At 42.3% G+C, this 24,184-nt stretch overlaps 1 protein-coding gene across 1 annotated transcript in view; it reads left to right on the forward strand.

Annotated features, from left to right (window-relative positions):
• The window catches only part of ITGA9 (integrin subunit alpha 9), a 589,864-nt gene that overhangs the window by 248,966 nt on the left and 316,714 nt on the right, over positions 1 to 24,184 (forward strand). The window lies entirely within an intron of this gene.

Below are 24,184 nucleotides of genomic sequence, written 5' to 3' on the forward strand. Positions count from 1 at the left end.
TTCAGGACTCCCCACCCACCATCTGGTATTGGCGCAATAAAGTCCATCTTTTAATGGTTTAAGAGTCTATGTCCACTCAGTTTTCTCGTTCCCGGAGTAAGATTTTTCTGTCTGTTTGGGCCTCCTATTTGGATACTTTACCCCCTATGATAAAAAGCCAGGTGGTCAATCGCTTGCGGAAGCCAGTAGTTTATTCCTTGCCAGTGGGTTGAGGGTGGGGTCTTGGGGGGTGGGGGTATTTGGGTTGGGGTAGTGTGGGTGGGGTTTTTCTTGGGGTGTGAACTGGCCGGGTCCAGGCTATCAGAACACAGGCCTGGACTCTTCCTGTATTCAGGGTTCTTCTGTTGGTTGTTTGATACTAGTTTTGTATTGGAAAATGTGATTTCTGCTTATTGCGTGTATTTTCTCTTGCGAATAAACAGTTTATAAAAATTAAAAAAAATAAAAGTTATTTTTGATTTTTTTAAAAATTTGCCATTGATATATGAAATGTACCATGCGCAAGGAGAGCACGGGGTTAAGCCACGATTTTCTTGCCATGCGCATTACAAATCCGAGATTTATTCCTGCGCTCGCTATGCGCATTCCAAAAAAATCAAAAAAATATTTCTAATGCTTATGTACATGAAAGTTTACATATATTTAAAGTTTAGATATATTTTGGATTTTTTGCAAGGTAGATATATATTTTTAATGGGGTTCTTAAATGCATGCGGCAGTTGCTAGGCAGGAATAGTTGGTGAGGATGTAAAGCGACTGGTCCTCAGCAGTAGAAACTTTTTGGATCAGAAAGGCCAGTCGGTTTGGACGAAATGGTTTCATGAATCGATGCCTTAAAAGATTTACATGCCTTTTTACTCATTTGCATGCGCAGATCGGATTGGTTGCGGATGGGGTCTGGAGGAAGGTTAGTGAATCAAGCCCTAGTCGGAAAGTGATCGCAAACTGATCAGCACACGATCGGTTTGCTTATTGAATCTAGCCCAATGTTATGAAAATAATAACCAAGACAGTTTTTGTTGGGTTTTTTTTTTTTGATTAATGAGAAATATGGAGGGTGGATGCAGCACTTACACTATTGTAGCATAATACATGAATCACTGCATAATACTGATTAGCGTAATGAAAATAATACAACCTGTGCCTCTAGAACCAGACTTCTCTGTGACTGATCTCTTGTTCTGCTTCTCTTTAACATCCTGGAAATGCATAGTAATTAAAACAGCCTCTAAATTTTGCATACAGAGCTATAAATTGGCCAAATAGCAGGAGACAAGTATCTATTCAAAAGATCTTGGTATGCGCTTAATGCAGGAAAAAAGAAAAATATGTTAAAAAGCATTTTGTGATAATTTGCACACTATCATTTTTTTTTTTTCTTTTTCAGGAGGCATGGAAGTGTTATCCAACTATTATGATTAGCATGTGCTAATTGGATAACACTGGGTAAACATGAGAACACATCACTTCCCATCCTCCTAAATAGGAGGTGGTAAGTGTTCCCAAATAAATATTTTTGCTGGTCTTTTGCAATAATGGAAAAATTAACATGGGACCTGCAAAGATAAGAACATTTATTTATTTATTTTCTATCCCGTTTTCCTCAAAGAGTTCAGAATGGGTTACAGGTTAAACATACATAATAAACATAATAAAGCCCTGTTTACTGCCACGCTAAAATCGGGCTTAGAGCATTGGAAAATCCCTCGTTAGGACACGTTAAGCCCATTTTGTACTGCAGATTAGTAAAAGGGCCCCCTTTATGAAGGAAAGTTATCAAGGTCTGGTAGAAGGTAGGCTTTGCCCACATCTTGACTTACCACAGGAGTCAGCAACTTTCAGTACTAAGATACTATTGTTTGGCGACTCCCAGGATAAATGAATAATGCTGCTTGCAAGCTGTCTCAGAAGCAGGGTTATTCAACTGACTTGGCAGCATTGAGCGACCATGCTGTGGCTTGCTAATGGTGGGCTCTCTGTTAAAGGGGAAACTTGCCTAGAGCACTCCTTCAAGTCATAAGCCCTCTAGAGTCCCCCTCAAAGTGAAACAGCCAGTTGCCCCCCCCAAGACTCCTCCCAAACCTCTTGACCCTACCAGACCTACCATTCTAGAATACCTGGTGGCTAGGGTTTTGGGATTGATGGTTTTTGGGGTTTTTTTGGGGGAGGGGCCTTCTGGGGCACCCTTCAGGTTGGAGGGGGCAGTTTGGAGGTTCACTTTTAGGGGGAAGGGCTTGATTTGGAAGTGCCCTACAGAGTTTAGGGGGCACTCTTACTACCTTTTCCATTGAAAGATGCCAGTCCCTTTAACAACCTGGCAGCACTGAGCCAAGCTTGGCAGCTTGATGAAGCCAGGTGGGATGATTAACCCTATTTGTGAGGTGTCTTGCAAGCAGCATTGTTCATTTAACATGGAAGTCAGCAAACAGTGATATCTTAGTACTGCAGATTGCTGATTCTCATGGTAAATCAAGGTGTGGTACAAGCCTGTTTTTTCCAGACCTGGATAGCTTTCTGTCATAAAGTTTGGTACCCAGATTTTTAAAGTAAAAGCTTGTTTGCTGCTACTTAGTCAATTAATAGGCTGTTTTAATTACCCTGCATCTCCATTCTTACAGCATCTTGTCTACTTGCTCACCTGCTTCTCCACCTCCTTGGTTTGCCCACTGCATTCATACCCAATCCTTTTTTCAGTCTGTTGTTAGATTTAAGGGGATGGGACCCCCACACTACAGAATCTAGTCTCCCTTGGATTTGCAAGCAGTTTTTACACTTGCTGTGAGATTTGCTTCTTGTAACTAACCAAGGCCAATCCTGAGGGTTGTGTAAATGGAGTGGCTGCAAAAATTGCCCACCATCTGTTGTCTCCCTTGGTTAACTGTGATGCAGTGGGTCATACAGGGGCACTAGAAAGTGTGTCACATAGGGTGTGATTCCGGTTCAGGACGCTTCTGTAACTAACTAATTTCAAGGTTCCACTCCAGGTTCCAGGGGGGGGGGGGGGTGGGCGCAGGAGGGGGGTACATCTTTTGTTTTGGTATTATTCCTGATGGTAATGATGGATGGGGGAGGAAATTTTTATCTTTTGTATCGATACTGATTGATTTTAAGTGCTTGGTTGATTATCATTATTTGTATATAAATTGTATTGCACTTTTTGTTGGCATTAAAAACTAAATAAAGTTAAAAAAAAGGTTCCACTCTACATTGGTTCATATCAGCCTGCTTCCCAGTAACAGTTTGTCTTAATCAACAAAGTACCTACTGTCTCTGGACTGGTTTTCTCTTTTGTCAGTGACATAGCCATAGGTGAGCATGGGTGGGCTGAGGCACCTTTGCTGTGACTGGCAGGGATTCCCAAGTCTGCCTAGCCAAAGACCTCCTCCTCTGTTAGCCAGAGCACCAACCAAGCTCAGCAATCAGTGGCCATGTGCAAGGTGCTGAAGGTAGCTCAGGAACACTGCCAATAAATGCAGAATATTTTGAGTTGGGGTGGCACTGGGGGATGCGGGGGGGGGGGGGGGGGATGGGAAGCAGGGACAGAGAGAAAATTTTGTGCTAACCCACTTTGGGCTAAGGCATGGCCAAAGTTGGCAGACTGACTACTCTATTTTGGTTATCATCAAGCCATCCTCCATTTCTCCGTTTATTACCGTACTTCATTTCGCACACACACAAATTTATTTTCTGGAAGTGCAAAAGGTTGATCCAAATAAATGATTGTTTCCCCTCTTTTATGGGTTTCGAGCACAGTGCTGTACTTTTTATATTGTCATTGAGTAGGAATATACATTATAAGAAAAAATCTGGCCCTCCAAAGCTCTGAGTTACACAGTAAATTAAATATGAAAATAATATTAAACAAGACAGATTGATGAGAACTATGGAGGGTGGGTGCAGCACTTATACTGTTGTAGCATAATACATTAATCACTGCACAGTATTAATTAGAGTAATGAAAATAATACAGCCCGCATCTCTAGATCCAGACTTCTCTGTGGCCGATCTATCATCTTCTCTAAGTAACTGTAGCTCTTTTAAACCACATCTTGCTGCACACAGCAGCTTGTGTTTTTCCTGGTCACCACTTCATTGACTGCTAATGCAGAATGTAGCATGTAGCATTCAGACCCTGTCGGTATGTAAACCTGCAAAGCTTCCAGAGTCCACAATAATACACAGTACGGTGAGGCCAGGCCAGATGGAAAGCTTGCGAAATGCGAACAGCTTGAACTTTTGTCCAATGTCTGCTTGCTGACAAAAAAATGTTGACATTTCTGTAGCATTATTTTTGAAAGGCAACAACAAAAGCTCTGACTATCCTGTCACCGATATTATTCAAAGATGATGCCAGTGTTCAGTCATTAAGGCAAGATTGGACCCAAACTTTCCAACTCTTCAATGAGTTACAGTATGAAATCTTTTTCACCTTGGGGTTGATATTAATTTAACAGGCCAGAAACGGCTCTCGGCCAGTTAGATTGCTTGTATGGGGCTAACGACTTATTTTTAGTGGCATGTAACCAGTTAGTGTTGCTGAAAATAACCGGCTAGTGCCCAACGCAAAACCAGCTGTTTGGGGGGTGTTTTGGGGCAGAGTCAGCACTTGGGCAGTTAAGGTAACCGCATAAATAGGACTGACTTTTATGCAGTCTTATTTTTATGTGGTTACCCATAGCTTAAATGCTGAATAGTGCGCTAAACTAACCCCAAAATTCAATGTTGGAGTCCAGACGTGGCCCGACATTGAATTTCCAGGCCTAATGTTGGCAGTGGTCAGTTAAATGCTGAGTGCTGCCTACTGAATATTAATCCCTTAAATTTTAACCGGCACTGGTGAAAAGTGGGGTAACCATTTTTGTTTTGCGCGGTTTGCAGTAAAGGTTTGCACATATTTTACCAGCAAGCTTTTTCACCTGCTAATTTGGGCAGATGCTATTTCTGACCAAAAAAAATGTGTGCATAATTTGGTAAGTGCAGAATTGTTTAAACATAAGAACATAAGAATTTCTGCTGCTGAGTCATACCAGTGATCCATCGGGCCCAGCACTCCGCTCATGCGGCGGCCCTCTGGCCCTCTAGTCCAGCGCCCTGAGGCTAGCCCTACCTGCGTACGTTCTGGTTCAGCAGGAACTTGCCTAACTTTGTCTTGAATCCCTGGAGGGTGTTTTCCCCTATGATAGACTCCGGAAGAGCGTTCCAGTTTTCTAGCACTCCCTGGGTGAAGAAGAACTTCCTTACTCAGAGAGTGGTAGAAAACTGGAACGCTCTTCCGGAGTGTGTGTGGTTTCAGATCCCATTCAATGTCACCTCTGTGAATGTCTTCCCCTGTTAAGATTATCAGGATGTGTGACACACAGGTTTACCTGCTTACAGTGTGGGCAGTTCTTTAAAACTTGTTTCCTTTTGTAAGGCACTTTTTTACCCAGGAAAAGGGCTTTGATAATTACCTTCCTAATGTTTCTAAATACTTAATAGTTATAGGGCTAATATTCAGCCAGCGGCAGGCAGAGTTTTTAAAAAATGTTGATCACTACTATCAAAATTATGCCTCAGGGGTATTCAATGCCAGCACCATATACAGCCCCATATAGCCCATGTGAAACCCCATTTTTCTTTACAAATTCTCCCTCTGTCCCAAAATAAGAGAGGCAGTATTTCTACCAGAAGGCACCTCCAATTCCCCCGTTCCTGTTTGACTCATAACCTCTTCTGTCATGGTGCTTAAAGCAACTCTGCTCACCCTTTTCTGTGTATCAGAGAACCATAGGACCTCCCTTGAGGAGGGGCACAAGTCACCTTGCCCAGGGCACTGCTCTACTGCTAAGATCTTTCCCATATAGTCTGTGCATAGAGAAATTAATGTTTATCCTCCAAGTTCATCCAGTGCAACAGCAGGCAGGCGAGAAGAAAAAAATCATTCAGACCAAGACCCAAACAGGGCAGTCTGGAGCTTACCCATCTGGGTATGGGCCATACGAGAGGGTCAGGACAGGAACACCGGGTTCAAAATGGTGTCAGTGACCCCCTAACAGTACCTTCAGGTACTACTGCTAGGGGTCTAGCTTCTATTGTGGTCTTTAGAGATAGCTTGAATTGTGTGTGTGTGTGTGTGTGTGTGGGGGGGGGGGGGGGTTGTGTCTTTGGGAGAGGGGATCAGATATAGAAGGCCTTTGAGCAGCAGATCTGATGTGGGAAGAGTTTCAGGAGAGGTGTGTTTGTGTGTGTGGGTGCTCACTAACCCTTTGGATGGTCTTTTTAAGAAATGCTCAAGAGCTCTCAAGATGATAAAATAATGCTGCTTGTAAGAATGATCACTGGATAAAGCTACAGCCTCAGCACCCTGAGATTGTGGGTTCAAACCCACGCTGCTCCTTGTGACCCTGGGCAAGTCACTTAATCCCCCCATTGCCCCGGGTACATTAGATAGATTGTGTGCCCACTGGGACAGACAGGGGAAAATGCTTGAGTACCTGAATAAATTCATGTAAACTGTTCTGAGCTCCCTTGGGAGAACGGTATAGAACAGTGGTTCCCAACCCTGTCCTGGAGGACCACCAGGCCAATCAGGTTTTCAGGCTAGCCCTAATGAATATGCATGGAGCAGATTTGCATGCCTGTCACTTCCATTCTATGCCAATCTCTCTCATGCATATTCATTAGGGCTAGCCTAAAAACCCGATTGGCCTGGTGGTCCTCCAGGACAGGGTTGGGAACCACTGGTATAGAAGATTGAATAAATCAAATAAATATACAGTATGGTGGGAGCAACTAACCTGAGGTATTGCGCTACCAGAGGTTTGTCATTTCTGTTGTAAATTAAGGTGTGATAAAAGCCCATTTTTTAAATCCACCTTCATTTCATCAGTGCAAACATTTCTGACATCCTAAAAGATATATTCTGGTTTTTGCTCTTGGTATTACCACTAAGCTAGTGGATGCAGTTTACAAAAGCCTAAAGTGAGCTTTCCATGTCATTGTGCAAACCATTCTTGCTCAGAGTTGTGAAGGAAGCACACTTTTGCCAAGTGAAGCACATTGCAGAGGGGGTTTGGGAGAAGAAGGGTCACCAGCTGCTGCTGCTCCAGGGAATACAGCAGATGTTCCATCCTAATAAGGTCATGATGTCCTGTTTTTTTTTTAATAGGTTTCTAGTGTATTGGTGCTGTGTGTGATACATTCTACTGCAGCACTTCCTTAGGAGGCTCGGCCTGGTGGTATTTATAGTTACTCCTGTGCTAGATGAGTCATTCTTGATGTAAAGAAATGGACAAGACAGATGAACATGCTCCAGAAATTCCACAGCTGAAAGGGGATCTTTCTTGAAAATCTCAGAGTAAAACTGTCATGCGTTGCCAAACAAACAAGTGAGCAATCTCACCTTTGCCACATCAGAAAATCTGGGCTCTCAGTTTTAAAATTCATGATATGTACAAGTTTGATATACTGCCTATCATACTTATAGGTGGTTTTACATTACAAAATAATTTAAACCCAACAATCGCTGGCATGTAGGGGAAAAGGGGAGCTTGCAACAACAAAAATTCCCAATGCCCGCGACTATGACCCTCCCCCCCAAAGTAAACTCCCCTGGAGCAAGTGGGGAGAGGGAGATCATTCCCATCTGTCTGAAGAAGGAACCGGCAGGTTAGATGGTCAGCTGGGGGCAGGAGCAAGGGAATCAATCATGAGATGAGGTGGAGGACAAGGAGGAGAATGATAGTTGGGTGGGGGCGGAAAGAGATGCCTGATTGGGAGTTGGGGCCTGGGTTGGTGAGGAGAAGAGAGACATGGGATAGCCACTAGAGAGAGAGGCTTTGGGCGGGTGAGAGAAGCAGGCATTTGGAGTGCAGGTAGGAGAGAGAGAGTGCATGGATGGGGTGGGCCACCACCACCTCAGCGAATGAGAGCTAAAGGAGCCCCTCCCCTCCTCCGCCAGGAGTGTGCGGGCAACTGACCACAGCTGGATTGAGGAAAGGGCAAGGGATCCCTTAGCTGGCACCGCTGGAAGGTGGCTTCAGTGAGGGTCTGGGCAGGGAGAGCGACAGAAAGAAAAAAAGATAGAAAGAAATAAATAAAGAAAGATAGACAGGGCAGGGAGAGAGACAGAAAGAAAAAAGGGGCAGGGAGAGAGACAGAAAGAAAGGAAGAAAGAGACAGGGGGGCAGGAGAAAGACAGACAGACATCTATTCTAGCACCCATTAATGTAATGGGCTTAAACACTAGTTACAAAATAATTAAAAAAATATATATATATATATAATTACAAAAGGGAGACGAATATGAGACTAACCCCCTCTTTTACAAAAGCGTGCTATGCTTTTTAGCGCGTGATAAATATTATCTTGCACTAAACACGCGCTAAACGCTATTGCATGCATGTTATCCTATGGACGTGTTAGCGGTTAGTGCATGCATTGATTTAGCGTGCGCTAAACATGCCCTAAAACGCTTAGCGTGCCTTTGTAAAAGAGGGCCTAACAGGACTAACTGGAACAAAAGGGTTGGAGGTTTAGACAAGTTCCTAAAAGAAAAGGGGATTGAGGGTTACAGATAAAAAAGAAGAGGTAGGTTACAGAAACGGACAGGAACCACATTACAGGTCATGGACCTGATGGGCCGCCGCGAGAGCGGACCGCTGGGCGCGATGGACCAATGGTCTGACCCAGTGGTAGCAACTTCTTATGTTCTTATGAGGTAGGAAATCCATTTTAAAATAGTAGAGCAATCCAAAAAAGGAGACAATACAAGAGGAAGGGGTATCTCATCTGAAAGCCAGAGCAAGGAGAACTTGTAATGAAACGACGGGATAGATTTAAAGATTGGAAGCATCTTTAAAGAGGAATGTTTTTAGTTTTTCTTTAAATTTTTCTAGAGAGTTTTCATCCCATACTTCGGTGGGTAATGAATTCCATAGGGTGGGGGCAGTACCTGCAAAATTCGATGTACATGTGGTGCTTAAGATACGGAGCGAGGGAATGGTAAGCAGGTTTTGTGTCTGGAATCTAAGTAGTCTAGACAGTGTATATGGAATATTATTTAGGAAATCTGGTTGGTTGTTATGAATCACTTTGAAAGTGAAGAGTATGATTTTATAGGTTATTCTATGTGGTATGGGGAGCCAGTGTGCTTTTATTAGAAGCGTGGATTAGGACAATAGGCTTAAACAATATTTTCTTACAAGGTGCTGTTAATTATTTCACCCAAGGTGATGTTGTGGATCACCCTTAATACCTTGTAACTAAGGTGTACCAATCAATTTTTCATGGCCCTCAGAGATGCCACCCAGGGATCAACACGATCATATCCCTCGGCTTTACACACCCAATCGTCATCGGGTCAACATCTAATGTGGAAGTGATGTATAGATTTTAACGTTTCTTTTTTTTCTTTTTCTTATTAACTTGTGTATAATAAACTCTTATTACTAATTTTTAAAACAATAAATATGACTATGAGTTTAAGGTAAATACTTAGCTTCACCGGGATGGTAAGTAGCAGTTGGTAAGGGATACATAAGCCAACATGTTTCACCCCTAAGAAGGGGGTTTCTTCAGGGCTACTATCCCTTTTATGCTAGTTATACACGGCTGGCCACCCGATCTAAGTTTTTTTAAGAGTTTATTATACACAAGATAATAAGAAAAAGAAAAAAAAGAAACGTTAAAATCTATACATCACTTCCACATTAGATGTTGACCCAATGACGATTGGGTGTGTAAAGGCGAGGGATATGATCGTGTTGATCCCTGGGTGGCATCTCTGAGGGCCATGAAAAATTGATTGGTACACCTTAGTTACAAGGTATTAAGGGTGATCCACAACATCACCTTGGGTGAATTTATTAGAAGCGTGACATGATAATTTTTTTTTAGCATTTTCAATTATTTTTATTGCAGTATTTTGAATGATTTGTAAACGTCTGATCTCCATGTTATTCCTTTGTATAATGAATTGCAGTAGTCCAAACAAGAGTATGTTAGCTGACATAAAGAACCCCCATATTATTTTGTTAAGTTCAATAGATTTTTATTAATATTTTCAAATATGAACAGATCATGACTCAAACAGTTCACAGAAATGATTAGCAAAACAGATTGACTACAAGAATCAGTATACAAATAATAATAACACTAAAACTAAAGATACATTAACTCAAGAAAACTAACAGCATAGATGTACATTACCACAGAAAAAAAATGATATTCATTTTAAATGTGATATGTTACTATATTTTGTGAGAGGATTCCAAATTTTTTTGAAAATGTTTAGACATCCCTTTTTTCCCGCAAACACTCTTTCAAACTTAGCAGTTAGACTTACTAAGGGCTCCTTTTACAAAGCTGCGTTAGAGGCTTTATCACACATGACTTTATCATGCGCTAACCCCTGCGCTAGCCAAAAAACTACCGCCTGCTCAAGAGGAGGCAGTAGCGGCTAGCGCAGCCGGCAGTTTAGCACGCGCTATTACGGGCGTTAAACCACTAACGCGGCTTCGTAAAAGGAGCCCTAAATTCCAGCATTCCATGTATTCAACTCTTGAAAAGTTCTTCCAGTGAGCGAGAATTATTTTAATTGCTAAGTTGAGCAAAATTCGTACAAGTTTGGCCTGTTCATCTGCAATTGAAGTATTCATGCAAAGTCGACCCAACAAAATGATATTTATGGTCAACGGCTCTTTAACATTAATCAATGAACATGTGGAATCCCAAACTTTTTGCCAACAGAGTTGTAATAAATCACATTGGAAAAGTGAATGTACCAAAGTTCCCGTCTTCTTATTACAAGACCAACACTTATTTGATTCATTGGATCTTATTTTACTTAGTTTGTAAGGTGTCCATACTGCTTTATGTAAAATGAAATATATAGATTGAATAATGGCGGAAGAACCCCCACATTATAACAATAATGCAGAAGACAGTAGACAGAAAAGCTGATGGTTTACAGAGCTTTGATTGCACCGAATAAGGAGAGCCTACCAAATGAATTAGCAGTGGATCTACTCAAAACTTTAGTTTATTTATTTATCCAAATTTCTGTTCTGCACAATCCTCCATTCTTGGCAAATTACAAAATTCACATACATAATTATTATTAAAACACATTTTCAACAAAAACATGAGAAAATCTTCACACAAAGAACATTAATAATTGCCATATGTCAGCCCTTTAACTCTCATTTCCCTTAAAGCCTCCTGCTCTACCAAATGCTTTTAAGTTCAATAAAATTTTATTGGTTTTTTGTAAGAAAATAAAGACAAACAGGGTAATTTTCAACAGTGAAAAACATCAGGTACCAAATGCTTTTAAAAAATAAAAAAAGTCTTTTACTGTTTTCTAAAAGAAAGCAACGAGGCCAATTTTTATCAAGCCCTGTTGCCGAGCTGCCCATAAGATTAGGATGGGCGGCTCGGTGTTTACCTCACACTGCTTGGCGGCGCAGTTTGATAAAAGGTGGGGGGGAGGAGGGGGTAAACCCACAAAGTTCCATAGGTTACAATGTTACTTTGTGTGTCTAAGTGTTCTGAAAATGAGCCCCAGCGTTTCTATTTTGCACATGAATGTTCTTGGGAACCACTCGTAGTAATGAGAAAATAAAACAGATATCCAAAATCCTGGATAGCACGAGACCCTCCATAACCAGATTGTTAACCTCAACATCTGACTTCAAAGCATTCCGTAAAGAAATCAAAACGCTACTTTTCAAAAAGCATATTCAAAACACCTAATCTCCCTCTCCTCTTCCACGTACACCGACCAGGTTTACCCACTCCCTGGCACCATACCCTCAACCGACCAAAAAAAAAAAAATTGAACCTAATTCATCCTTCCGAATCATATTACCTACCAACGCCTGGAAAAGATTTGATATGTAATGCAATATAACTGCTTCGTCCAATGTTACTAAGTTTATACTCATTCTGTTACTATGTCTTACCCTAATTGTCATGTACCATCCTGGAAATGTCCAGCTTCTTCTTATGTAATCCGCTTTGAACCGCAAGGTACAAGCGGAATAGAAATCACTAATGTAATGTAATGTAATGTAATTAGGTAGCAATTCTATAAAGGGGAAATGGAACTTGTATACTGCCTTTTTGTGGTTCCACATTCAAAGCATTTTCTATATACAGACACTTATTTTGTACCCGGGGCAATGGGGGGATTAAGTGACTTGCTCATGGTCATAAGGAGCAGCGCTGGGATTTGAACCCACAATCTCAGGGTGCTGAAGCAGCAGCTCTACCCCCTAGGCCACCACTCATCTGGGGGTTTCGGGGGGGGGGGCACTTAGATATAGGGGCCCTGGTGTAATGTAGAGAGCACCTAGTCTTTAATGGCATGTGGGTGCCTGGGTTGTGTTGTACAATATTAGTTTAAACCTGCATTACTCCGCTAAATGTAGGCACACCCAGGTCGATGGCAGTCATAAATGGGCGCACCACTGACACTCTATAAATTGAGTGCATATGTGGGAGACAACTTGTGTGTCTATAGCAAATAGGTGTGAGCCCTTATGCCAGCTTCATGTCTGGTTACACTAGTATTCTATAAAGTAGAATAGGCACCTCTGGGCACCTATATAGGGAACCATTATAATAATAATAATAATAACTTTATTTTTCTATACCTCCATAGTCAGGCGACTTCTAGGCGGTTCACATTGAAAGAAGGCTGGACATTCAGCGAATAACAAAAAGTCTTAATACAATACAATAAGTCTAAATGGAAAACTTACTTACATACTTACATAAAATAATCTCCCCTCCCCCACATGCTTAGAATATACATTACACTAAATAACACCAGCTGCAAATACGGTACGGTAGCTTGACTTATTCATCCACTCCTTCCCTAGCTGCGATCACATTCATGAGCCTTTCTGACGCCACACGAAACTTTGGGCTCCTTTTACTAAGGTGTGCTAGCGTTTTTAGCGCACGCAGGATTTTAGCGCGCGCTAAACCCGCGCTACGCTTCTAGAACTAACGGCCAGCTCAATGCTGGCATTAAGGTCTAGCGTGTGTGGCAATTTAACGCGCGCTATTCTGCGTGTTAAGGCCCTAACGCACCTTTGTAAAAGGAGCCCTTTAAGTTAGTCCCCTTATTCACTATATAACTCTTATTATTCTATCTTATCCTGTGTATATGCTCCACCTTTGCTTACCCCGTGCTTTCTATTAAGAGGTTTTATTGTGTATTATGTCAAATATCATACCAGGCAGGAGACAATTTCAAGTAAATGTTCAGGCAAATAGTATATATTATAGCACACGTTCAGCTGGATCTTACTGTATATCACCTTGAGTGAATTTATTCATAAAGATGGTAAATAATCCTAATTAATCTCCACTTGAGATATAATTATTGCTTCTACCTATCATTTTTTATAACGCTACTAGATTTACACAGTTCTGTACACAAAACATGTAAAAGATGCTCTCTCTTCTTAGGGTCTAGGATGATTCATCGCGGTCAGTTCATCATGGCTGTTTCAGCATGATGAACTAGCCGTGATTAATCTGAGTCAGCATGAGGGGGGAGGGGAAATTAAACCTCCAAGCATTGACCCCAGAGCAGCAGGTCGCAGGATGGTTCATAGATAGTAACGTGAAAGACAAAGGCGTGCGCCAACAACTGAGCGCAAGACGGAGGTGCGCGCCAAAGAAAAAGACTGTTTTTAGGGGCTGCGACGGGAGGTTTTGTTGGGGAGCCCCCCCACTTTACTTAATACAGATCACGGTGGCGTTGTGGGGGGTTTGGGGGGTTGTAACCCCCACATTTTAGTGAAAACGTAACTTTTTCCCTAAAAACAGGGAAAAAGTTAAGTTTTCAGTAAAATGTGGGGGGGTTACAACCCCCCAAACCCCCCCACAACACGGCGTGATCTGTATAAAGTAAAGTGGGGGGTTCCCCCCCACGCCCCCTGTCGTAGCCCCTAAAAACAGTCTTTTTCTTCGGTGCGCGCCTCCGCGCTGCGCTCAGTTGTCTGATCGCGCCTTTGTCCCGGCGTGCTTTTGACCTGACACCCTGCAGGACGATGCCAGGAAGCAGGCGGTAGTGGCTGGCATGGAGCCTGGACCCTAGGGGGGGAGTATCTTCCATCGTAGCTCCCATGTTATGGACGGCAATGGCTGGCGGGGAGCCCAGGTACCGTGAAGGGGGCTGGGGCATCTCTGCAGCAGTGGCTGGTGGGGGAGCCAGGCCCTGGGGGCGGGGAAGAGAAGCTGCCGCTAGAGCTTTCAGCTGCTCATCACATGGCTGGGGTGTGTCTGTCTGTGCCGCTTGAAGCCCAGCCTCCCTGTAATGGTACTATTCATCGCAGTGGTTTCATCGCAGATGCTCTGAAATATCCTGCGATAAAATGGCCGCGATGAATCATCCCATTCCAAGACAGTCAAATAGGGAGCTACATTTCTTATCAGAATGATTAAAACAATCTGAATGCTGAATAGTTAAAAGAGTTACATATGAATACTGAAGAGTTAAAAGCAGCTTCAATAAGATGGGCTTTTAGCCTGGATTTGAATAGGTCCAGAAAAAGAGCTTGATGTACAAGCTCAAGCATATGGCACAACCCGGCACCATTTGTGTTTGTTTATTAAAAAATGTTCTACCATCTAATTTGAAAATAACCAAGTCAAGGCCATTTACAATTGAAATAAATAAGAGAAAAGAACTCATCTTAGAAACAGGAAAGATACATTTAAAACAAGAGCTCCCCACATTCAGTCAAAGAATATTCAAAGTTTACAGCTGCCTTTTGTATGTCAGAATCGCAAGACGGGAAAAAAACCTCCATATATTTCTAATAGGTCCCCCAAGAAACATTAAATGCAACATTAAATAGGTCAGTTTTAAGCTGAGCTCTAAACCACTTATAGGAGGTCTCTGAATGAAGAGATAAGGGCACATTATTCCATAGGCTCTGCGCCAGAAAGACAAACGCACTATTATATGTACAGTATATTCCCAGCATGCTCGTGATGGTTCTGGAAACACCAACCTCTAATTGTTCAGAGAATTTAATAAGGATGGAAGAACATAAAATAAAGTTAAAACTGGAGTATCTTCATATGAGGCCTTCAAAGCTAAATCCAGTATTTTAAACTGAATTCTACACTGAACAGGAAGCCAATGTAGACGTGGAAACAACTGACTAACATGATCTTAACGTCTAGTTCTGTGAATGAATCATGCAGCTGTATTTCTTTTTGGACTATAGATATGAAAAAAGGAATGCAGATAGTTTGGGGCACGGTAATTCTTTTAAATTGGTTTGGGGTCCGTTGGCATCTTAAATTACTTCAATATAGCAGGTCTTTGATTATAAGTCAGTTTTTGTTTAGTTTTATACACATCCAAGGAAGGGGGGGATATTTCAGTCCTAATTTGACCTTAGAGTGTTTACACTTGGGGTGGGTAGGTGGGAGTGGGGGGGGGGGAAATGATTGGTTATGTATAATTATAAGTTGAATGTGCTTATATTGGTATATTATATGTTATATATTCATTTATTGCTCTATTGAAGTATGGAAAATCAATAAAGAATTATTTAAAAAAAGTATACCTGCACAAATGGCATTGCAGTAGTCGAGCTGTGAGCTTACAAAGATGCAATAAAAGTGTGGATCTACAAAGAGTGGTAAAAGTGTTTAAAATATATGGCTTAGCACATTTTGGAAGTGATTTACCTGGGCACATACGTATGTGCATAGCTTTCTCTGTGCAGATTTGGCTGTTTCTTCAAAGTGAAAGTACAAAGTGTCGCTTAAAAGGTCTCAGCCTAAACAAAAAGAGAATGATGTGAAACCTACAAGTTATTCCACAAACTTCTTGACACTTTTCGTTTCAATGATATGAAATGAAACAAAAAGTGTTCCAGAGGTAATCTGGGAAATTATAGACCGGTGAGTCTAACATCGGTGTTGGGCAAAATGGTAGACTATTATAAAGAACAAAATGATAGAACGTATACATAAGCAAAGATTAATGAGAGAAAGCCAACATGGATTTAGTCAAGGGAAATCTTGCCTCACCAATCTACTGCATTTCTTTGAAGGGGTGAATGAACATATGGATAAAGGTGAGCAGGTTGATATCATGTATTCGACTCTTCAAAAGGCATTTGACAACTGGTTGAATGACAGAAAACAGAGAGTAGGTTTAAATGGTCAATATTTTCAATGGAGAAGGGTCAATAGTGGGGTTCATAATCAATCCAAAGAAACCCTTTACCAGCCAGAGATTATATCAATGACAAAAAGAGCTGATATATTTGAATCGAACATGCAGCATATAAACACTTGTTTTAGGAGGAAAAGCTTCAGAGCTCCGTTAGGGAAAACTTCTCTTCAAATGAAAAGAGTTAAATAACGTGATTGGCAAAAATCTCTTTCCCACCTGTGTCACAGCTGATGTTCTAAATTTAGCATAAATGAATGCACTACTCCAGAAAAGGTCTGGCTTTTGTTAGCAGTCAAAACATATATCAGTGAATGCAGTTCAGTGAAGTGCTGTTAGCAAACCAAATGCTGCAGACAAAATGGATCACTGAGCTATAAGTACTTTTTTCAGTTCAAAAGTGTTATTCAGACATTCACATAGCCAGATACTGTTTCTTCCTCTACTTAAAACAAATGATTTCCAATCGTTATTAGGGAGCAGTAAGAAACATTGTAACAGCGTAGCAAGAAAATTTATCTGTAGCTCTGAATAGACGCCGTGCTGTCAGGACTTGTCTGCGGCTCTTTGCAGGCTTCAATTCCCTACCCCCCTCTGACGTTGGCTGCTTCAGGGATTGGGAGCGACTGTATTCAAGCCGGCACATCAAGTGCTCATAGCACCCACCGCAAATGGTAGAAATGGGGTAATGAGAAGCAGATAAAAGGGAATTCGAGGCTTTTCCTCCTGAAACAAGTGTTTATATGCTGCATGTTCAATTCAAATATTTATCTATCAGCTTTTTTTTGTCATTAAATAGTGTCTGTGCTGGGACCACTGCTTTTTAACATAGTTATCAGTGATCTAGAGATAGGAATAACTAGTGAGATAATTAAATTTGCTGCTAAACAAATTTATTTATTTAACAATTTATATACCGCATAAAACTATGCGGTTTACACATTGGGTACATACATATTCTCCTGTCGCCTTTTAGTTGCCAAACATAAAGTACAAACAAAAGACAAACATAAATTTCCCATCCCCCCAGGAAAAAATAATGCAATATCAAAAACCAACATCAAATCATAAAATCAATACAGTCATTATCAAATCATCATTTCTACAAATAAGATGCAGAAGAGCATTGAATATTGCATTCAAGGCAGGAATATTCTTAACACTAAGGGCCTCTTCTATCAAACTGCACTAGCAGTTTTTAGCGCAGAGAGCCGCGCTGAATGTCCCGCGCTGCTCCCGCAGTTTGATAGAAGAAGCCCTAAATCTTGGAACTAAAGAAGCTACTGAGACATTAGCATAGCATAGTTGATCAAAGTTGTTAAATCCCAAGAGGATTGTGAAAAATTGCAAGAGGACCTTATAAGACTGGAAGACTGGGCATCAAAATGGCAGGTGATATTTAATATGAGCAAGTGCAAAGTGATGCATGTGGGAAGAGGAACCCGAACGATTGCTATGTGATGCAGGATTCCACGTTAGGAGTCACTGCCCAGGAAAAGGATCTAGGTGTCATCATTGAAGATAAGTTGAAACCCTCAGCTCAATGTGTGGCGGCGGCTAAGAAAGCAATTAGAATGTTAGGAATTATCAGGAAAGAAATGGAAAACAAAGATGAAAATGTTATAATGCCCTCAAATATTGTATGCAGTTCTGGTTGCTGCATAGGCAGCGGAACGCTTTTTTGTTTGTAGGGGCTCAAAAGCTCTGCCCTAGACCCCATCCCCATAATAATAGTACTAATTGTAAATACCATTTCTTCCATTCATTTTTCATATACACACAATATAATCTTATTAACAATACACAATGGTAACCACAAAATTAAACTACACAAAGCACACTCTTTTTCCCCTCCCCACCAATGCACAGCATTTCTTCCTCACTCTCCTCCACCTCCATGTGCAACGTCTCCTTCTCTCTCATTGTCCACCATCTTTCTCTCTCTCATTTCCTCCCTTGCTGCAAAGGGAATGGGGAAAGGGAGAGAGAGAGAGGGATCCAGGGTGCCGGGTGCCTCTTTCTAACTCTATCTATCAGCCAACATTTCTCCCTCTCTTATCCCCTGGACTGCATATAGCATCGTCCGCCCCTGCCTACCAGCCCCATGCCCAACGTTTCTCCTTCTATCACTCCTCTCCAGCACCATGCCACATCTCTTCCTCCATGTCCCTTCTTCCACCACCATTATCCAACATTCCTTCCTCTTGCATCCCTTTCCATCAGTCCCACTGTTCCCTCTCCAACACCACATCCAACATTTCTCCCTCTCATCTCTTTCTACCTCACTCCTCTCCCACCGCCATGTCCAACAATTCTCTCCCTCCCCTTGCTCAACAATTCTCCTCTTTCTTCCTTTTCCCATAAACACCATCTTTTTCCCTCTCACTCACACCATGCTCAACAATTCTACCTTTCATATTCCCTCCCCCACCTCAGCATATCTTTCCCTCCTTCACTCCATCCTATGTCCCAAGTTCATGCCCCTCCCTCCCTTCTGTGTCCCCAATTCATTCCCCCTCCCACCTTCCTTCCAGCCTCTCCAAGGTTTGTACCCCCCTCTCTCCCTTCTGTGTCCCAACACGTTTCCTCTCTCTATTCTGTGTCCCAAGTTCATGCCCCCTCCCTTCTTCCTTCCTTTGTCCCAAGTTCATGCTCCCTTCCTACTGTGTCTCAATTCACCCCTCCACCCTCCCTCCCTCCCTTCTGTGACCTCATGTGCCTCTCTCCCTCCCTCCCATCTGTGTCCTAAGTTCATACCCCCTCCCAAGAGCATGTACCTGTGTTCTGGCTGGCTCTAAGGCATCCAAGTAGGCCTCCTCCTCCTCCTCCTTCTTTCCATCCTCACTTATTTATTCACAAAGCCACAAGCAGCAGAGTATGGCCAGAGGTCCTGGTCTACTGGCTGTGCGGCCTGCTACCAAAAGGTGAATGGACAAGCAGTTTAGAGGGAACCTTGCTTTATTCCTTTTCACTTTTTATTTAATCAGCTTTCTATCTCCTTCTCTCATCCCTAGTGTTCACTTTTCTCATCCTCCTATTTCCTTTTATCTTCTTCCCATTACCACATTTCCACCCTTGTATACTCATTATTCTGCTCACTTATCTCCTTGACAACTCTCACGCATGGAAATATATTTCTAGCATCTCCCCTTTTTGTTACTTACTCCACCCTTGTAACCCAGCATTTCCTTCCTTTCTTTCTTTCTCTCTCTCTCTCTCTCCCACAAGTGCAACATCTTTCTGCCCTTCCACTCTCTCCTCCCTCCCTCCTTCCAGTCCATATCCCCTCCACATTTCCCTGTCCATCTCTGCTCTCCCTGACTTCTGCCCCCTGACCCTCACAAATCTGACATCTTTCCCTCCCTCTCTTATCCCATTCCTGAGTCGCACATCTCTCCCGCATTCCCTCATTTGAGTCCAATATCTCTCCCTTCTTCCATTCCCTTCCCCAAGTCGTATATTGCTCCCTCTCTGCCTTCTACCCCTCTCCTGAATATGAAAAGGCTGGGGAGGGGTCTTATTTCTAGGCAGCACTCCGGTGGAAGTGGCATCTTGCTATCAGCCAGCGTACCTGCTGGTCAGGTCTCTGCCGGATCCCTTCCCCGACATCTACTCCTTCCCCCCCCCCCCAGCTGCTGCTGCAGCAGCCGCAACCACATGACTACCTCAAATTTCATGTAAAAACACAGCGCCACCTGACTTCGGCCCTGGCGTCTTCTCTCCACTGCGGCCTGCCTTCTCTGACAATTTCCTGTTTCCACTCAGGCGGACTGCAGTGGAGAGAAGACGCCGGGGCCAACTTCAGGGCAGTACTGTGTTTTTAGAAAAAATTTGAGGTTGACACTCTGCGGCGATGGAGGGGGGTGTTGGGAAGGAGTAGATGTCAAGGAAGGGACGCGGCAGAAAGAGACCAGCAGGTACGCTGGCTGGCAGCAAGATGCAATAACCATACCTGCTTAGGTACACAACTGCAGCTTTGGAAGAGGTATTTCTAGCCCCCAATTTTTGGAGAGGCCATGGCCCCTGTGGCCTCCTCTGTTCTGATGCCTGTGGGTTGCAGCACCTCAAAAAAGATGTAGCGGAATTAGAAAAGGTACAGAGAAGGACTATGAAAATGATAAAAGGGATAGGATGACTTTCTTATGAGGCTCTTTAGCTTGGAGAAGAGATGGCTTTAAAAGTAAAGGAAGTAAGAAATTATTCTAGTGAACAGACTACCCATATAGGAAAGAGTGCTTCTGAATCTGTTCTGAAACCATTTTTTCAGGCCTTACAGCATTTGGGGTTTTGGACAATGGCCAAGCAGCTTAAGAAGTGAATCAAATCCCATTAAACTTTTTCTCTAGAGACATGGGTCAGGGTAAGAGGACTTATTTAGATATGAAGCTCCAATATTGAAAGTAAAGTACCTATTCTATAGTTTCTTCCTTCTCCATTATTCACAGCCCTTCCAACTCATTTTTTGTACATTCTTTCCATGTTAAATTAAACATATATTATATTTAAAATGTTTTGCTTAATGCTTGCAGAATGTATTTTTTGGAGAGGTTTTCCTGTCAGATATTCATTTCAGCCCCTGTGTCAAAGCCAAGTTATTATGTAAGTTGAGGGTTAAAGTGAAGTTATTTATATTATGTTTTATTTTAAAAAGTTGTTCTCCAGCTATTCTTTTCTCTTTCTTCATTTTTTTCTGGCATGTGTTGGGAAAATGTTGGGAAAGAAAATCAGTGACATTGCATTTCTGGCATTATAAATCTAATGCCAACCTTCCATATCAGTAAATAGGAAACTAAATTGCTATGAAAAGTTATAGCAGCTAATAGCAATTTCACAAGGTATCACATGGAAAAAGATACCTTAAAATTATGTACCCACTGAAAACATTAACATGACAACTTTTTCATGAAAAGGCGGGAATAAATCAAGATCAAATATATATGTTAGTAGTATATCATACCTTATCCCAGTGTATCGCAAACTGTGTGCTGTGGCACACCAGTGTGCCTCCTGAGTTTTCAGGTGTACCGCAGCACACTGGCGAGGAGGAGAGTCGTCAATGCTGGCTGACTACCTCAAGGATGTGCCTCTCGTGGTGAGAGGCACGTCCTGTAGAAAGTCAGCCAGCTCAGATGACTCTCCTCCTGGACGGCGTCTCTCCTCCTCTTCCCGCAAGTCCCGGATCCCTCCACCGAAGCGGGTTGCTGCCAAATGGGCCTCCGCACATTTCCGGGTGACTTCCAGCCGGGGCACTGGATTTAGTGTTTTTGTGGATTTAGTGTTTAGTGGATTTAGTGAATTTCTAGCTTGCAGCTAGAAATTTTGTGAGACAATGCCTTATCCTGTGAATATATCTTGTTGGGCAGACTGAATGGACCATACAAGTCTTTATTTACCATCATTTACTATATCATGTGTAAAAAGAAGTATCTTCCCAGCAATCTCCTCCAAACTTAAAAGAAAATGCAAAAACTCAGCCATATTTTACCAGTTGATATTGTGAACTCCCCCCTAGTGGAAGAGCATGAAATTATACCTGTGGAGATAACATTTAACAAGATCTCCAAAGGTATAATTCCATGGTAAGTATTTCATGGTTGAATGGTATATAGGTTCCCCAGTTAAACACAGTACCAACCAAAGGGTGCACAAGAAGATATAGTTCTAGTATTTTTGGAAAGATTCACATCTACCCTTTCTACTCCACTCAACTTTGAACAACTTTTTGTCATCAGCAAATTTAATTATCTCACTAGATATTCACATCTCTAGATCATTACTAAATATGTTAAAAAGCAGTGGTCCCAGTACAGACCCCTTGGTAACCCCACTATTTACTTTTGCTTTTAATGTAGTCTTAATGCAAGTGAAAAAACATGATCACCTTCTTATACCCGGGCCAGCAATCCTCAACTGCCCAGGACAATAGGAGGCAAAACCTCAGATCCCCGTTTGCCACCAGTTGTTAGACTTTGCCAGCAAACCTAAAAGGAAAGATCCTCATTGGTTAAAAAACCACACAGTGAACCATTTTATGCATTGGGTCAGCAAATACAATCGGTCACTAAACCAGTCAAACTAGTTTAACGACAATCGTTAGGCAGAGACTTTAGTGTATCTAGCCCTAAGTGTGCTATATTTACAATTCCAACCAAGTAAAATATAATTACATGCATTCTAAGTGCTCTAGCAATGTGTACCATATTCACTCTGCAGGCAGTCCCCATCTTACGAATATCCGACTTACACCGGACTCGTAGTTACGAACGGGGTGTCCTGTTCCACCTTCAGTGTCCCAATGCACCCCTCTCCCTTCCTCCCGAGTTCCAATGTGACCCTCTGTCTCCTTCCCTCCATTCTGTGCCCCAAGGAAGTGCCTCCCTCCGGCGGGTGTTTTTTCTTCTTCTGGCCAGCTCCCTCCTTCCAGCCGCACAAACCCGCAGCAGTGGCTCCTTTGCGCATCCTTCGGCTGAGCCGGAAGACTTCCCTCTGAAATCAGAGGAAGCTCCTCCCATGCGTTGGAACGTGGGATGGAGATAGAGGGGCACATTGGGACTTGGGAGGGAGGGATCACAAACATCGAACAAAGGACAGAAGGAAGGAGAGAGGGGGCATGAACTTGGGACACAGAATGGAGGGAGGGAGGGGAGTATGAACCATAGGATGGAAGAATGATGTGAGGGAAAGAGATGCTGAGGTGGGGGAGTGAATAGAAAGAGAGAATTGAATGTCTGAATAAGAGGGAAAGAGAGATGGTTCACATGGGGAGATGAAGAAAGAGGAGACTTGTTGGACATAGGGAGGGAGAGAGAATTATTGGACAAGGCAGTGGGAGAAGAGTGAGGTAGAGATGAATAGGGAAGAGAGAGATGAGAGGGACTAATGTTGGATGTGGTGTTGGAAAGGGAACAGTTTGAATGGATGGAAAGGGATGCAAGAGGGGCTTCAAGGAGGTGGAGAAGGTGGGAAGAATACTAGGATCCAATTTACATACAAATTCAACTTAAGAGCAGTTTAAAAAACGAAACCCATTCTTAACCTGGGAACTGACTGTATTTACACTCCTAGATAAATCTAGTTACTGTCATCCTAACTTATTTTAAAACAGTTACTATGTTCCTCATATCTTAAACATTTCTGGAAAGATCTACTATGCGCATTTATGTCATGACCTGTATATGGCAGTACAGTGGGGTTTTGGTGGACTCACATTTTTCACCGGAAGTGTACAAGTTAGGGTGGCACATGGGCCTGGGTCCCCTTCTCTTCAGTCCACTGCACTTCCCACCAGGCTACTTCAGAGACCTATTTGCAGCTCTGCTAGGACTGGCCATAGTATCTGCAGCTGTCATAGAGACAGATACGTACTGTTTCATGCAGATATTTGGGGGTGGGAGCAGGTCAGTGACCACTGGTGGACCGACATATATGATCACTGAATGTTGATTCAAAATACAATGGTCATATATGTCGGTGTAAAGCTTGCTAAGGGATGATAAGCCTTGAAAAAACCTTCTGTGGGTGAAACATGTTGGCTCCTATTTCAAAAGAAGACCACAATTAAAAGCTAAGTACCCTTGAAATAGGCTAGAAGGGTTGTTAAATAAAAAATTTTAAAATAAAGTTTGTGAGTACAACTTGATAGCGACTCCAGTGAGGAGGTAGTACATAAAGCCTAGGGCTGTGAAAGCTTTTGAGCCCAGGTGGTACTTCTGAGGAGCTAGGGATTATACATTAGAGGTGAGGAGTTTGAGGTATATATTGAGCTTCATATATATCTTGGTGAGAGTCCTTTACTTAAGAACATAAGAATTGCAATGCTGGAACAGACCGAGTTTCCATCAAGCCCAGTATCCTGTTTCCAATAGTGGCCAACTCAGGTCCCAAGTACCTAGCTAGATCCCAATTAGTAATTCAGATTTTATGGTGCTTATCCTAGGAATAAGCAGTGGATTTCTCCAAGCTATCTCAATAATGACCTATGGACTTCTCTTTTAG

Source organism: Geotrypetes seraphini, chromosome 2, assembly GCF_902459505.1.
Source record: "Geotrypetes seraphini chromosome 2, aGeoSer1.1, whole genome shotgun sequence".
Classification (NCBI taxonomy): domain Eukaryota; kingdom Metazoa; phylum Chordata; class Amphibia; order Gymnophiona; family Dermophiidae; genus Geotrypetes; species Geotrypetes seraphini.